The sequence below is a fragment of the Pelodiscus sinensis genome, chromosome 30 (genome assembly GCF_052426305.1).
Source record: "Pelodiscus sinensis isolate ZL-2025 chromosome 30, ASM5242630v1, whole genome shotgun sequence".
Classification (NCBI taxonomy): domain Eukaryota; kingdom Metazoa; phylum Chordata; order Testudines; family Trionychidae; genus Pelodiscus; species Pelodiscus sinensis.
Genome location: NC_143081.1, coordinates 5710545 through 5723673, shown reverse-complemented (window position 1 = coordinate 5723673; position 13129 = coordinate 5710545). Strand labels below are relative to the sequence as shown.

General features: G+C 59.5%; 1 protein-coding gene and 1 non-coding gene across 2 annotated transcripts in view; one reads left to right on the top strand and one right to left on the bottom strand.

Moving 5' to 3' along the window:
* LOC149521034 (leukocyte immunoglobulin-like receptor subfamily A member 3) overlaps positions 1-13129 on the bottom strand; it is a 1043054-nt gene that overhangs the window by 373558 nt on the left and 656367 nt on the right. The gene's annotated exons all lie outside the window — the stretch shown is intronic.
* On the top strand, positions 12611-12773 carry LOC112545841 (U1 spliceosomal RNA). Its single transcript, XR_003089395.3, has one exon. It is a non-coding gene; the product is annotated as a U1 spliceosomal RNA (small nuclear RNA).

The window sequence follows — 13129 nt, the reverse complement described above, 5'->3', positions numbered from 1 at the left end:
AACAATGCGAAATATCCTGGCCCCGGGCTGCTGGAGGGGGAGGGGGGTTCACATCATATCTGCGACAGCTCGCCCTCCTTGAGCTACTGCTGAGCGCTGCATCTGAGCGCACTGCCCCGCCCCTGCTGCCCCAGTCCCCAGCCTATCGGGGAGCAGGGCACATAGGGATACAGAGATTTAATCACAGACATAGTGTTTCATAAAGTCTCCTGCCAGCTCCACCTCCCCGAACTTAACACACTGTCCTGGCCCCAGAAATCCTACCCCGCTCACAGAAACCCAACCGTTGCTGTTCTGGGTCCCTGCAGCATCCTAGCCAAGATGGCCACGTTGCTCCCTGGGGGTAATTTTCCATTTACCGTTGGCGCTACCCGGGGCACATTCACAGATGTGGTTCGTGCTTAGAAGTAGTTCAGGGCCAAATGCCCAGGCTGGCACTCCAGAGGCGTAGGGAGGGTGTTATGGGTAGGGGGACAAAGACAACAGTAGTGCCCCACCCCCCAGTCATTTGATATTTATTTATACGTCAGCAAAAATTAGAATGTGAATACAGGACCGGCCTTGCCATGAGAACCGAGGTGGCCGCCTCCGGTCCCAGACTGTGGGGGAGGGGGCGCTACTAGGACCCAGAATTGAGACCTTTAAAACTTTTGGTCCAAGCGAGGGGGTATGGAAGCCTCATTTGAGCTCCCCACCTCAGGTGCCAAAATGTTGTGGGCCGGTCCTGCCCACGGCAGCTCATTTCTACTGGCGGCTTCTGTTTCCATTTCTTGTCCATTCCCATGAGCAGTTGGTGGGGGGCTGGGATCCACAGACCGCGCTAAGCCCTGCCTTAAGGCACTTTGCCCTTAGGGGACAGGCTTTTCCTACAGCCCTGTGACCTCCCCAACTCAGCCCGGACGTGATGCCGTGTAGGAGGCCGCTCGGCTTGGCCAGACAAAGCTCCCCCCTTAGACGTCTCTTTGTCACCTTATATCCGCTCCGTGCAACCCGCATGCAAATCCCTGACGAGACCTTGCTGCTTAAATACAACCCCCCAGATCTAGGCGCCTCAATCTCTGCCCAGACACAGACCTGCCCCCTCCTGCCACTTGGGAGCTTTCCCTCAGTGCCTGGGAACGAGAATGGAACCTCTGCTGCTTTTTCTCGCGCTGCTCGCCGCCCCCAGCTGTGAGTGTGGATGAGACGAGGGAAGTGGGGAAAATCAGGGACAGAACCGTGGGTTGGTTCGGTGGCTAATTCTTTCCTCCCTTGTTTCCCTTTTCCCAGGTGTCCGCTCCCAGGTGCAGCTGGTCCAGTCGGGCCCAGGGACAGTGAAGCCTGGAGAGACCCTCACCCTGAGCTGCGCTGTCTCGGGTGTGTCCATCAGTGACAGGAGCTATGCTTGGAACTGGGTCCGGCAGCCTCCCGGGAAAGGGCTGGAGTGGATTGGGTTTGTGTACCCATATAACAGCGGGGAGACAGGCTACGCCCCGTCTCTCCAGAGCCGAGTCACCATCTCTGGGGACACCGCCAGGAACCAGTTCTCGCTGCAGCTCCGCTCGCTGACAGCTGCAGACACCGCCACCTATTACTGTGCCAGACACACAGTGACACGGAGCGCAGCGGGCCCGGCACAAAAAGGGGAAGCGGTTTCTAAGCAGCCTGGGGAGGCCAGACGAGCAGGGCGAGCGGGGCCCGTCAGAGACAAGGACACACACTGGGATGGATGCGAACAGCCCACACGCTCCTGTCTGTGGGATGAGAACACAGAGCGTCTGATTCCCAGTTCTTCCTTCACACGGAATTTAAGGGGTCTGGGAAGCAGCATCCCCCCGCCCCTCCGCCCCCGACACACACATGAAAATCCAAACGAGCCAATAGAACTAACTCTCTCTGCCTTGCACAGCGCGCGGAGCGGGGCTCTTGGGATCCCACCGTGCGGGCTGGGGGTTGGGTTGGGGCTTCGGAGAGAGAGGCAGGGATTTTATCCTGGCTCTTGTCACTCCGCTGCTGCTGGGAGAGTCCCTGCCACGCGCTGTGCCTCTATTTCACCCCGACCCCTTTTACGGTTGCAAAACTGAACGTAGATTCTGGATTCTCAATTCGTGTCCATTTGGGCACCCGAACCCCTTAGGCGCCTTTGGAGACATCCCGGCCTTGGGGGCTCGGAGCTTTGTGCACAGGAGGGTCTCACGGGCCTAAACTGGGTTGGCCCCTCTCGAGGTCATTGTCACACAGACCCCATTGGCCTGAGGCCTGTGACACTGCAGGTGGGAATCCCCCACTCAGAGCTGAGTCCCGACCATCGAGTCCATATGGCAGCCCCTCAAGTACCGATTGGTCCTCCTGTCCCTAGGTCCCGGTCCCGGGATCGCTCCTTTCCGCAAGCTGCAGCCCTCGGGCCCTGCTTGCACCAGGTCTGGCAGGATTTGAAGAGGAGATTCAGGCTCCTCCATGGACTGAGCCTCGCACCGCCGAACGCAGCGATGCCGGGTCACCAGGAACCTCTCCGACCGAACACCTGGAAACCTCTGGTCTGTAGCTGACTGGGGAATCAGACGGGCATCGAGCGGGATTCTCAGAATTAGCTGGGTGTCTAAATCCCATAGAGCTCAGAACAGGCTGGGTGTTCTTAAAGGTCACTAAGCACAAACCTGTTTCTTTATGGTCCCCCATAGTAAAGGCCCAGGCCCGGTGGATAGCCCGACAGTTCGGTGTCCAAATTGCAGCAAAGCTGAAAGAAATGAAATTTCTGTTCCTAACTCCCTTAGGTCACTCTCGTAGGGTCGGAGAGTTAAGGGCCCGGTCTGAGCTGTGGCATGGTACAAGCCAGAGAGCGGTACCGGTCTGAGACTCTCAGCCTGGCAGGCCCTGCGCTCCCCACTGACTCCCCATTGCCCGTGACACCTTGGCCACGAGCTCGCACCCTGCTCCCTGCAGTGATGCGGAACCTTCCAGGCTGAGGTGCCGGGCAGGGCGGGGACCCTCCGTCCCCTTCCTAACGAGGGGTCTGATTCAATCTCCGGCTTGCCAAGGAGCCATAGAAACAAACCCACGTGCAGGGCAATAATTGTGGGTGTGACCCAGCGCCCAGCCCAGGGGCCCTTCATACACCGCAAAGGAGCCAGGCACATTTCGGGCGGACACTTGTTTCAAGCGAAGGGGTCCAGAGACACTTTCCAAACGGCCCCCGCCCCGCAGCCCCTGCCGGGTCTGTTGCCCTTCGCCCCTCGCCGTGTTCTGCGCAGGGAGATTCCTTCCCTCGCTCGCTGCCCGCTCCGGGGCGCTCGGCAATGAGCGGTCACGTGACCTCTCGAGTGTTTGCGCCGGGCACCCGACTGGGGTGTTTTGTGTTCGCAGGTGCCCGGTGCGAGGTGGAGCTGGTGGGACCTGGGGGCGGAGTCAAAAGTCCAGGAGGGTCCCTCAGACGCTCCGCAAAGCCTCCGGGTTCACCTGCAGCAGCTACTGGATGCTCTGAGTGCTTCAGGCTCCTGGGAACTGGCTGCAACGGGTCGCCCGGATCTGGAGACTTATAAACAATCCATTGCACAGACTCGGTCAAAGGGCCGTTCACCATCGCGCTATGATGGGAGATTCTCACTGACTCTCTGTGACGGCGCGTTGGGGTCCCCCGTCTCCTGCAACCCGAAATGGCACAAACAGACTGCACCAGCTGGTTTAATGGAGGTTGTTTATTGCCTCTCCAGGATACAGCACAGCACAGATGTAATCTGGTCACAGAGCTGGGCTAGGATGCCTCAGGCCCCCTTGAGTTGGGGGGAGACTGGGCCCCTAAACTCCAGCTCCTCTCCCTAGGCTGTCTCATCCATCCTCACAGACAGCCAGCAACCAACTAACCAACTTCCAGCCCTGCCCCCCAGCCAGGGCAGCATTCCACCTTCCTTTGTTCCTCTCCATGGGGGGTGTCTGGCCCCTGGCTCAACAAGTTTGGCATTACCTCTGCCTAGCGAGGTTTTCCCTGCTGGGTCTTGCTCCAGACAGCAGGGGTCACCACAGCCCAGCAAGTACCCCCACTACGTCACAGTTCTCCCCCCTCCGAGAGCGAACTGAGCAGGGTCACTCCGCTCGTGACCTAGGGAAGTTCGGGTCCTCTGTGTGGGAACCCGCCCTGGGGCCATGAGTGCTCCCCTTGACTCAGGCCAGCCGTGGCGAGGCCCTACATGAGCTGGCTTTCCTCCGTCCACTCGCCACCCCACTCCAGGGCGACTGGCCCAGGCCTGTCCTCGGGGGTCACACCCACCCTTCCGCTGGCCTTGATCTCTGGCCAGGGTCTCTCGGGCCGGGGCCATGAGCCCAGTGAGCCTTCTCTGGACAGCCAGGGCGGCTTCCACCCCCGAAGCTCCATCCAGGGAGGTCTTCCCCTCCCATAACTCTCTCAGCAAGCCCAGAGGGTCTATCTGGGGTAGAGACCCCCAAGCCGCTTTCCTCCTGTCTTGGGCCTTCCCGCCCCTCTGGCAGGAGTCACAGGACCGGCAGTACCGCTGCACGACTGTAAAGATTCCCGGCCAATAGAAGTGCTGGAGCAGCTCCAGCCGGGTGCTCCGGATCCCCCGGTGGCCCCCAACGGGGACATCGTGGGCCAAATACAGCAGCTTGAGGCGATACTTTCGGGGGACGACCAGCTGCCGCTGGACCCCCCATGCCCTCGCCTTCCTGGGGGGAAGCCATTCACGGAACAGGAGTCCACGCCCCCGCAGGAATCTCTCCTGGCCACCTCTCCCCCGGGGCCGAGCTGCACGGAGGCCAGCCTGGTCCCTCAGCCTCTGCAAGGAGGGATCTGCCTGCACCTCAGCCTGGAATTCAGCTGCTGAGGCAGGGATCGGGACCTGTTCCCCACCTTTGCCTAGGTCCGGAGTCCCAGCCTGGCTGGACCCCGTGTCCACTGGGATGGGACCCTGAGGACGCTGCCCGGAGTCCTTCCCTGGACCCACGTTGTCAGCCCCCTGCTGGCTCTGGCTCCGGGTAGTGACTAGAGCCCGCTGGGGTTCATGGGGCCACTCCTCTAGGTCATTCCCCATCAGCACCTCGGTGGGCAAGTGCGGGTACACCCCCACTTCCTTGAGGCCCTCCTTGGCCCCCCATTTCAGATGCACCCTGGCTACAGGCACCTTAAACGGGGACCCGTCTATGCCCTTCAGGGTCAGCTGCGTGTGGGGTAGTATCCGCTCCGGGGCCACTATATCGGATCGGGCCAGCGTCACCTCTGCCCCCGTGTCCCAGAAGCCCGTCACCTTCCTACCATCCACCTCCAGGGGTATGAGGCACTCGCTCCGCAGGGGCCGTCCTGCCCCCACCCGGTACACGGAGAAATCCGCCTCCTGAGAATCAGACCTCCCAGGGGAGGTGCACTGAGCATCCTTCCCCTCTCTCTGAGCTGAGGTTTGCCTGCCAGCCCCTGCCTCTGAGGCAGCCTGCCCTTCCTCCCGCCCCAGCCAGTTAACCCTGGAAAGTCCCCGGTCCTGGGACCTGGTGCACTGAGCCCTCTTGTGGCCTTTTTGCCCACAGCGCTGGCAAGTTAGGTTTTGGGCTGTCTCTGTCCAGGCCCTGGCTGGTTCTCTGGGGCGCAGACGACCTGTTCCTTGGTCTCGCCCCGTAGTTGACTCTCTCCGTTGCTCAGCCAAGATCCGGTCTCTGCGCGGTTCCCTTTCTCTCCGGGACTCCCGTTCACACCCGGACCGGCTCTCCGTGAACTCATCCGCCAGTCTCCCGGCCTCCTGGGGGTTCTCTGGTCTCCGGTCCTTGAGCCACAGCCTCAGTTTGGGTGGGCACGCTTCATAGAACTGCTCCATCATGACCAGCTTGAGCAGCTCCTCTGCGGTCTGGGCTCCGACTCCAGACACCCACTTGCGGAAGTATTGCTCCAGGCGGGAGGCCAGGTCCACATAGGTCTCCCGTGGCCCTCTCTGTACCCCCCAGAACTTCTTCCTGTACATCTCGGGGGTCAGCCCGAACTTGTGCAGCAGGGCCTCCTTGACTCGGTTGTAATCCCCTGGCTGTAGGTCCTCCAGCTGACTGAGCACTCCGGCCGCCTCCTGGTTCAGTGCGGGGATGAGCTCCTGCAGCCAGTCAGCTGGGGGAACCCGTTGCAGTCCACAGGCCCTCTCAAAGGAGCTGAGGAACCCGTCTATGTCGCCCATGTCCTTCAATTGGGCCACCACGAGCCTCTCCAAGCATCTGGCAGCCCCGAGACCCTGGGGCCCATCCACTCTTGGCACAGCCGGTGCCCCGCCGGTTCTCCGCTCTGCCATGGCCAGCTCATGCTGCCGCTGCCTCTCTCGATCTTGGCGATCCCTTTCTCGGTCCTGGCGGTCCCTCTCTCGGTCCTCTACTTCCAATTCCTTGATCCGCAGCTGGATCTCCAGCCGCCGCAGCTCTGCTTGGCTGGCCCCTGCCCTAGATAGGCTGCAGCTTGCAGGCCTCCTGGGGGAAGCTGTCTCATCTCTCCGGTGAGTTCCAGTGCTCCTCCCCCTCTCTGAGCCTGACACACTCTCAGGGGAGGTCTGGCTGCTTCCCCTGGGGACAAGATCCTGGCCCTGTGGCTGGTCGTTCTCTTCTAGCTGAGCAATCAGCTGGGCCTTGGTTGCTTTCTGCACAGGCAAGCCCCTCTCTCTGCACAGCCCCACCAGCTCTGCCTTCAAGAGTCGGGCGTAGGCCATCTGCCCGCTGGGTCCCTCGGTGCAGACTCGCCAGTCTAGTGCTGCAGCGCCCCACGATTCCCAGGAACCGCTTCGCTCTGTCTCCAGCACGCCTGGCTCCAGGGCTCTTGCTTCTACTGCGCCTTGTCGCTCGCCGCTGGAAGCTCCATCCACGGGGTGCAGTGCATCCCACTCCTGACACCAGTGTGACGGCACGTTGGGGTCCCCCGTCTCCTGCACCCCGAAATGGCACAAACAGACTGCACCAGCCAGTGGAATTGAGGAAGTTTATTGCCTCTCCAGGATACAGCACAGCACAGATGTAGTCTGGTCACAGAGCTGGGCTAGGGTGCCTCAGGCCCCCTTGAGTTGGGGGGAGACTGGGCCCCTAAACTCCAGCTCCTCTCCCTAGGCTGTCTCATCCATCCTCACAGACAGCCACCAACCAACTAACCAACTTCCAGCCCTGCCCCCCAGCCAGGGCAGCATTCCCCCTTCCTTTGTTCCTCTCCATGGGGGGTGTCTGGCCCCTGGCTCAACAGGTTTGGCATTACCTCTGCCTAGCGAGGTTTTCCCTGCTGGTTCTTGCTCCAGACAGCAGGGGTCACCACAGCCCAGCAAGTACCCCCACTAGTCACACTCTCCCAAATGTGTATTAACCCAGACACCCAGGCTCAGCCTCCCAGGGAGGGAGACAAAGGGAGGAGGGCGGAGACCAGCACCTGGCTGGGGGGCAAGGCTCGAAGTGGGTTTTAGTTTCTGGCTGGAATCATAGAGGAGGCAGCCTAGGCAAGGGGCTGGGATTTAGGGGCCCAGGCTCCCCCATCTCAAGGGGGGCGGAGGCATCAGAGGCCTGGCCCTGTAACTGGATTACATCTGTGCTGTGCCCTGGAGAAGCAATAAACTACGTCTGTACTACTGGATGGTGGAGTCTGTTCGTGCCACTAGTGGGGTGCAAGAGGCGGGGGAACCCGACGCGCCGCCACACTTATGCCAAGTCACAGGGCGCACAGACATGGCCAGACACCCGGTGAATTGTTTCAAAGCGAACTCCCTCCCCCTCCCCTTGCCTCTGCAGGAGACACAAGTGACCAAGTGACACGAAGCTAAAAGGACGAGGCGGGGGAATCGTTTCTGTGGTTACTGAAGGGACAGATCCGCACGGGGGCAGCAAAGTGTTACGTTCGATTCGGAAACGTTTCTGCCCAGAGACTGAATCGGGTAATAATCACCAGGAATTATTGGCCTCAGCGCTGGAGGCTGGGCTGGCTCTTCAGCGCGAGGCTCTGCCCAGCCTGATCCTTTCCCGTTCCGCACGAGTTCGGTGCCCAGCGCCCCTGGGAAGTTCGGAGATCACCGCTCACAGAGAGATTTCCCCACTGGAGAGTGCCCGTGTTCACACATCCCTGGACTCTGTGTTATGTCGGTTTCACACCCATTGGGTATGACATTGTGACAGCCCGACACTGGGCACCTTCACATTCAGCTTCACCAACTGTCCCTTAGCTCACACGGCCCCCCCTGAGGTTACAAATCAGGGTCCAAATTCCATAGCTCCGCTCTGGCCTCCTCCGTGGCTGTGTCCCTCCCAAGTCTGAGGCCATTTATTTGTCCAGGCTGGCAACGCCGCGGTTTCGTCAAACGATGTAGCCCCGCCCACATGCAAATGAAGTAGGAAACTGCCTGATAAAGAACAGCCGGGGGGGCCTCGCTAACAGGCGGCGGGTTTCCTGCTTTGCAGCACACAAGGTGGTGGAAGAGAATGGAAATGACCGGTCTGGGGTTCTGTCTCTTTCTGGCGGTTGTCTCAGGTAAGGGGATGGATGCAGCAGGTGTCTGCTGGGCACAGCTGGGCTGGGAGAGCAAAGAGCAGGAGGCTGCACTTGACCTTCTGAGATCTCTTCCAGATCTATGGTTCTATGATTCTAAGATGTTTTCAAGCTGAAGATGTAGGAGGTGGCTCAGGAACTCTGGATTCTAAATCCCAGCTCTGAGCACAGCACATGGGATGGGATTTCAAAGTCAAATTTTCATTATTTTGTGCCAGGAATCCCATACACAGCTTTGAAACCCCTCCAGCCCAGTTCATGCCTCAGTTTCCCTTTGCAAAAGGCTGTAACTTCTCATCGCTACTGCACAGGAATATGTTGTGGACAGATTCGTTCTGACAAACAGGCCGATCAGAGACTGCCCTGGACAAGGGTTTGGATAAGGCCGGGAAGAGGAGGAACAGAAGGGAATTAACGGCATTTGTATTGTCTTTTTATTCACAGGTGCCAGCTCCCAGGTCCAGCTGACCCAGTCTGGGGCCGAAATCAAGAAGCCCGGAGAGTCCGTGAAGCTGACATGTAAAACCTCCGGCTACACCTTCACCAGCTATTGGATCCACTGGGTCCGGCAGGCTCCCGGGAAGGGCCTGGAGTGGGTCGGGCGGATCTATCCTGGCAGTGGTAGCACTGACTATGCACCGACCTTCCAGGGGCGATTCACCATCACCAGGGACAACTCCATAACCACGGCCTGGCTACAGCTGGGCAGCCTGCGAGCCGATGACACCGCCACGTATTACTGCGCTCGGGACACAATGACACAAACCGCAGCTACAGCCCTTCAAAAACCTCCAGTGAGAGATCTCAGGGCTCCTGCTAATTCCTCACTCACCGGGACCCTGGTAACCCTTCCCCTTTCCCCCAGTGACATAGAATCAGAGACAGCTAAAGGGGTTTAGAGCCCAAAGTGCCTAAATCACTTTCCAGGCTAGGACTCAGTTCCTGGGCCAGAGTCAGCTCCGGCTGGAGGGGACCGGAGCCATCGCAGCCACTGAAGAAGCTGGATGAGGCTGGAGCAAGCGGCAGGAAATGTGGGTCTGTCCCAGGAGCGGACCCGCCCCCAGGACCCTGCCCCCGCCGCTCACCCACAGCTCCAGCGGGAGAGGGGCCCTGGCTGCGACGTCTTTTAGCCAACCCCGCCGCGAGCGAGGGGACGGGTCAGTCACAGGCTCCTGGAACGCGCCGGCTTCATTGCATCCAGGGTTCCGAAAGTGTCAGGAGGATCCCAGAGACGCAGGCCGGGTCAGTCCGACTCCTGCATCCGGAGCCCTGGGGCAAACCCATCACTTCAGTGGCAGAAGCAGCGCGGGGCTCTTATAAGCAGTTGGGTATGCAAATGAGGGAGTCAGCCCCCTGTTTAAATCTCTTCCTCCCTTGCTCTGGCTGCTCCCGCAGGGACAACCCGCAGCCTCCGGGGTCTGGACATTGACCAACCAGTCCCCGGAGAACTTTCCCCGCCAGTAGCAGGGAACATGACATTTTTGCTCTTTCCACGTTTCGCTGTAGCGGCTTGGGACGGTATTTTCTTCCTCTGAATAATTGCAAAAGAATGTTAAATTCACCTTAAAGCTTGAGTGGATACCAGTGTTCATACCCGGGCTGTGTTCCCAGGTGCCCGGTCCCAGATGCAGCTGGTGGAGTCCGGAGGGGATTGAAGCCCGGAGACTCTCTGCGCCTCTCCTGCAAAGGCTCCGGTTTCGCCTTTCGTGAAGCACCATCCCTGCCCCAGTCCGTGCTACTCCAGAAAATCCAGCTAACTCGCTCTTCCTTGTACAGTGCGGGGGGCCGGGCGGGGCTCCTGGGGATCCCACCGTACGCACCGGGGGCGAGGCGGCCGGGTTGGGACTTGGAAGTGAGACGCAGGGATTGGTTCCTGGCTCTGTCACTCCGCTGTTGCTGGGAGAGTCCCTGACACGATCTGTGCCTCTATTTCTCCCCGCCCCTTTTTCTAATGTCGATGGGGTTGCAAACCTGAACAAAAAATCCTAAATTCTCAATTCTTCTCCATTGGGGCAACCGAACCCCTTAGGCGCCTTTGGAAACATCCCAGCTTTGGGCGGCGGTTGTTCCGGCTCTGAAATGGTGAGTTACGGTCTGCTTGCTTGTGCGGGTTGTGACGTGGTGGGGGTACTTGCTGGGCTGTGGTGACCTCTGCTGTCTGGAGCAAGACCCAGCAGGGAAAACCTCATTATGCAAAGGTGACTCCATACTGGTTGAACCAGCCAACCCCCCATGGGGAGAAACAAAGGGAGGTGGAATGCTGCCCTGGCTGGGGGGCAGGGCTGGGAGAGGTAGAGTTAGTTCCTGTCTGGAAAGCAGGGGAGAAGGAGTTGGGGAGGGGGGCTGGGACTCCCCTATCTCAAGGGGAGCACTGAGGCCTCTTAGCCCCAGTTCCTGTAACCAGATTACATCTGTGCTATGCTTTATCCTGGAGGAGCAATAAGCCACCCTCAATTCCACTGGCTGGTGGAGTCTGTTTGTGCCATTTCGGGGTGCAGGAGAGGGGGACCCCCAACGCGCCGTCATAGTGTCCCTAGGCTGCACCCAGAGAGACACCCCGCAGCCCCCGGTGTCTATGCAGGTACCAGCCAGCTCTGCCCCTCAGCATCCGGGAAAATGAAATTTTGGATCTATTTAGTGGCAGGTACTTTCTAGCTGAAGAGGAGGACCAATAATTGGTGTCTGTTATGTTGACACTAATGTTTGTTTCGCCTCTTTGTTCCCAGGTGCCCGATCCCAGGTGCAGCTGCTGGAGTCCGGAGGGGTTTGAAGAAGCCCGGAGACTCTCTGCGCCTCTCCTGCAAAGCATCCGGCTTCACCTTCAGCAGCTACGGGATGGACTGGCTCCGGCAGGCTCCCGGGAAGGGGCTGGAGTGGGTGGCTGCTATCAGCAGCGGCAGTGGGAGCAGCACGTTCTACTCTGATGCACTTGGGGGCCGATTCACCATCTCCAGGGACAACCCCAACAACCTGCTGCACCTGCCAATGACCGGCCTGAAGCCCGAGGACACCGCCCGCTATTACCGTGACACAAAACCTATTGATGCTCCTGCAAAAACCCAGGCTGCAGAACCCGCGGCCGCCACGCGGGGGCAGCAGAGACACAAAGAACCGGGCGCTGGGCACAGAACCGGAACGAGTTTCGGTGGGTGAAATCCAAACCCGCGGGGAGATTTTAAATCTTTTCATTACCAAGCAACGTTCCCCCCTTTGCTTCCCCTGGGCCTGCGGGGCAGACCTCGCTGGCTGCCTCTGCCAGTCCCGTGGGGGCGGGAGCCCTGTTCCCACGGCCCGGCTCGCATTGCAGATCGGGCACTTTCACTGAAGCGAAACGCGGTTGGTGGGATTGGTTCCCACGTTGCTCCTGCGCTCCCAGCTCCATTGGATCCACCCCCGGCCGGGAGTCAGAATCCCCGCGGCCTGCGCTCTGCAGGAAGTCACGGTGAGTGGTGAGAGCGGTCCCTTCTGCCCTGCGCTCTGTGCCAGTGCCCGCGGGGCGGAGGGAGCTGGAGAGAGAAACGCGCAGACACGGTCAGTCCAGGGGCAGTTGTCAGAGGGGCTACAATCAGACGGGATGTGCGGGGCGCTCTGTATCTACCGGCCTTGGGCGTCTAGGAACATAACACTTCGCAGCCACGTTTCTAACGCAATCGTGGCAGCGAGCGGCAGTTTTCACCCACCCGCCAGCCTGATACTCGGAGAGTTTGTCGCCCGCAATCACCCGCTTCTAGCAGCAAATCGGTGTCTGGGCCTGACACCAAAGGCTGGGATGTTAGTCGGTGTCTTTGCCTTGACTCCACGATTCCCGCCCTCATGAGCAGCACGTGGGCATCGGCTGTAGAGCCGGGTCTGGCTTGACAGGGCAGGGTGCTGAGCACAGGTAGCCCGGGGCGGGACCTATCCGGAGCCGTGTGAGTATTCAGATGTGTCCGCGCGGCGCATTGTGGGAGCGGGAGCGGGGTGACGAGCAGGGGCCCGATTGTGGCGAGTGCGGCTCCGGGTGGGGTCCCAAGTTGGAGCCGGAGCAGCTTGCGGCAGCAGGAAGCGGTGTCGGCGGGGTTGTTTCAAGATGGAAGGCGGGTCCCACCGTGATGTGAGAGTTCGGGGCGCCTGAGGGCCAGCGGGGCTTGTGGGCAGGAATGTATACTTACCTGGCAGGGGAAATACCACGCTCATGATGGTGGTTTTCCCAGGATGAGGCCCATCCATTGCACTGAGAATGCGCTGACCCCTGCGATTTCTCCGAATGGGGAAACTCGACTGCATAATTTGTGGTGATGGGGGGCTGCGTGCGCGCTCTCCCCTGACTTCAGTAGTGAAAAAAAGTTGAATTGCTTTGTAGATATAAAGTAACCGTAAGAGCTGCGGTTTTGGCTCGCTCTGCGGAGGTAGATTGTGTTGTTTAAAGAGCGCTGGCAGCAGAGTATCTAGAGCGGGGCTCTGTGTGTTACTTGGGTTTATGTTTCCATTGCTTTTGAAATTCCGTTCGGGGAGTTTCATTTATTTCCCCCACTGCTCGTTTTCCTCTTTTCATTTTTCTAGTGTCTGGTAGGAGAATAGTCTGATTAAAACCACGTGTCATTCCTGCTCCCTGGGAAGTTCTGATTCAACCGGCGCGCTCTCCACCCCCACTCACCTTTGGGAGCAGCTTGGCTTTTGCTC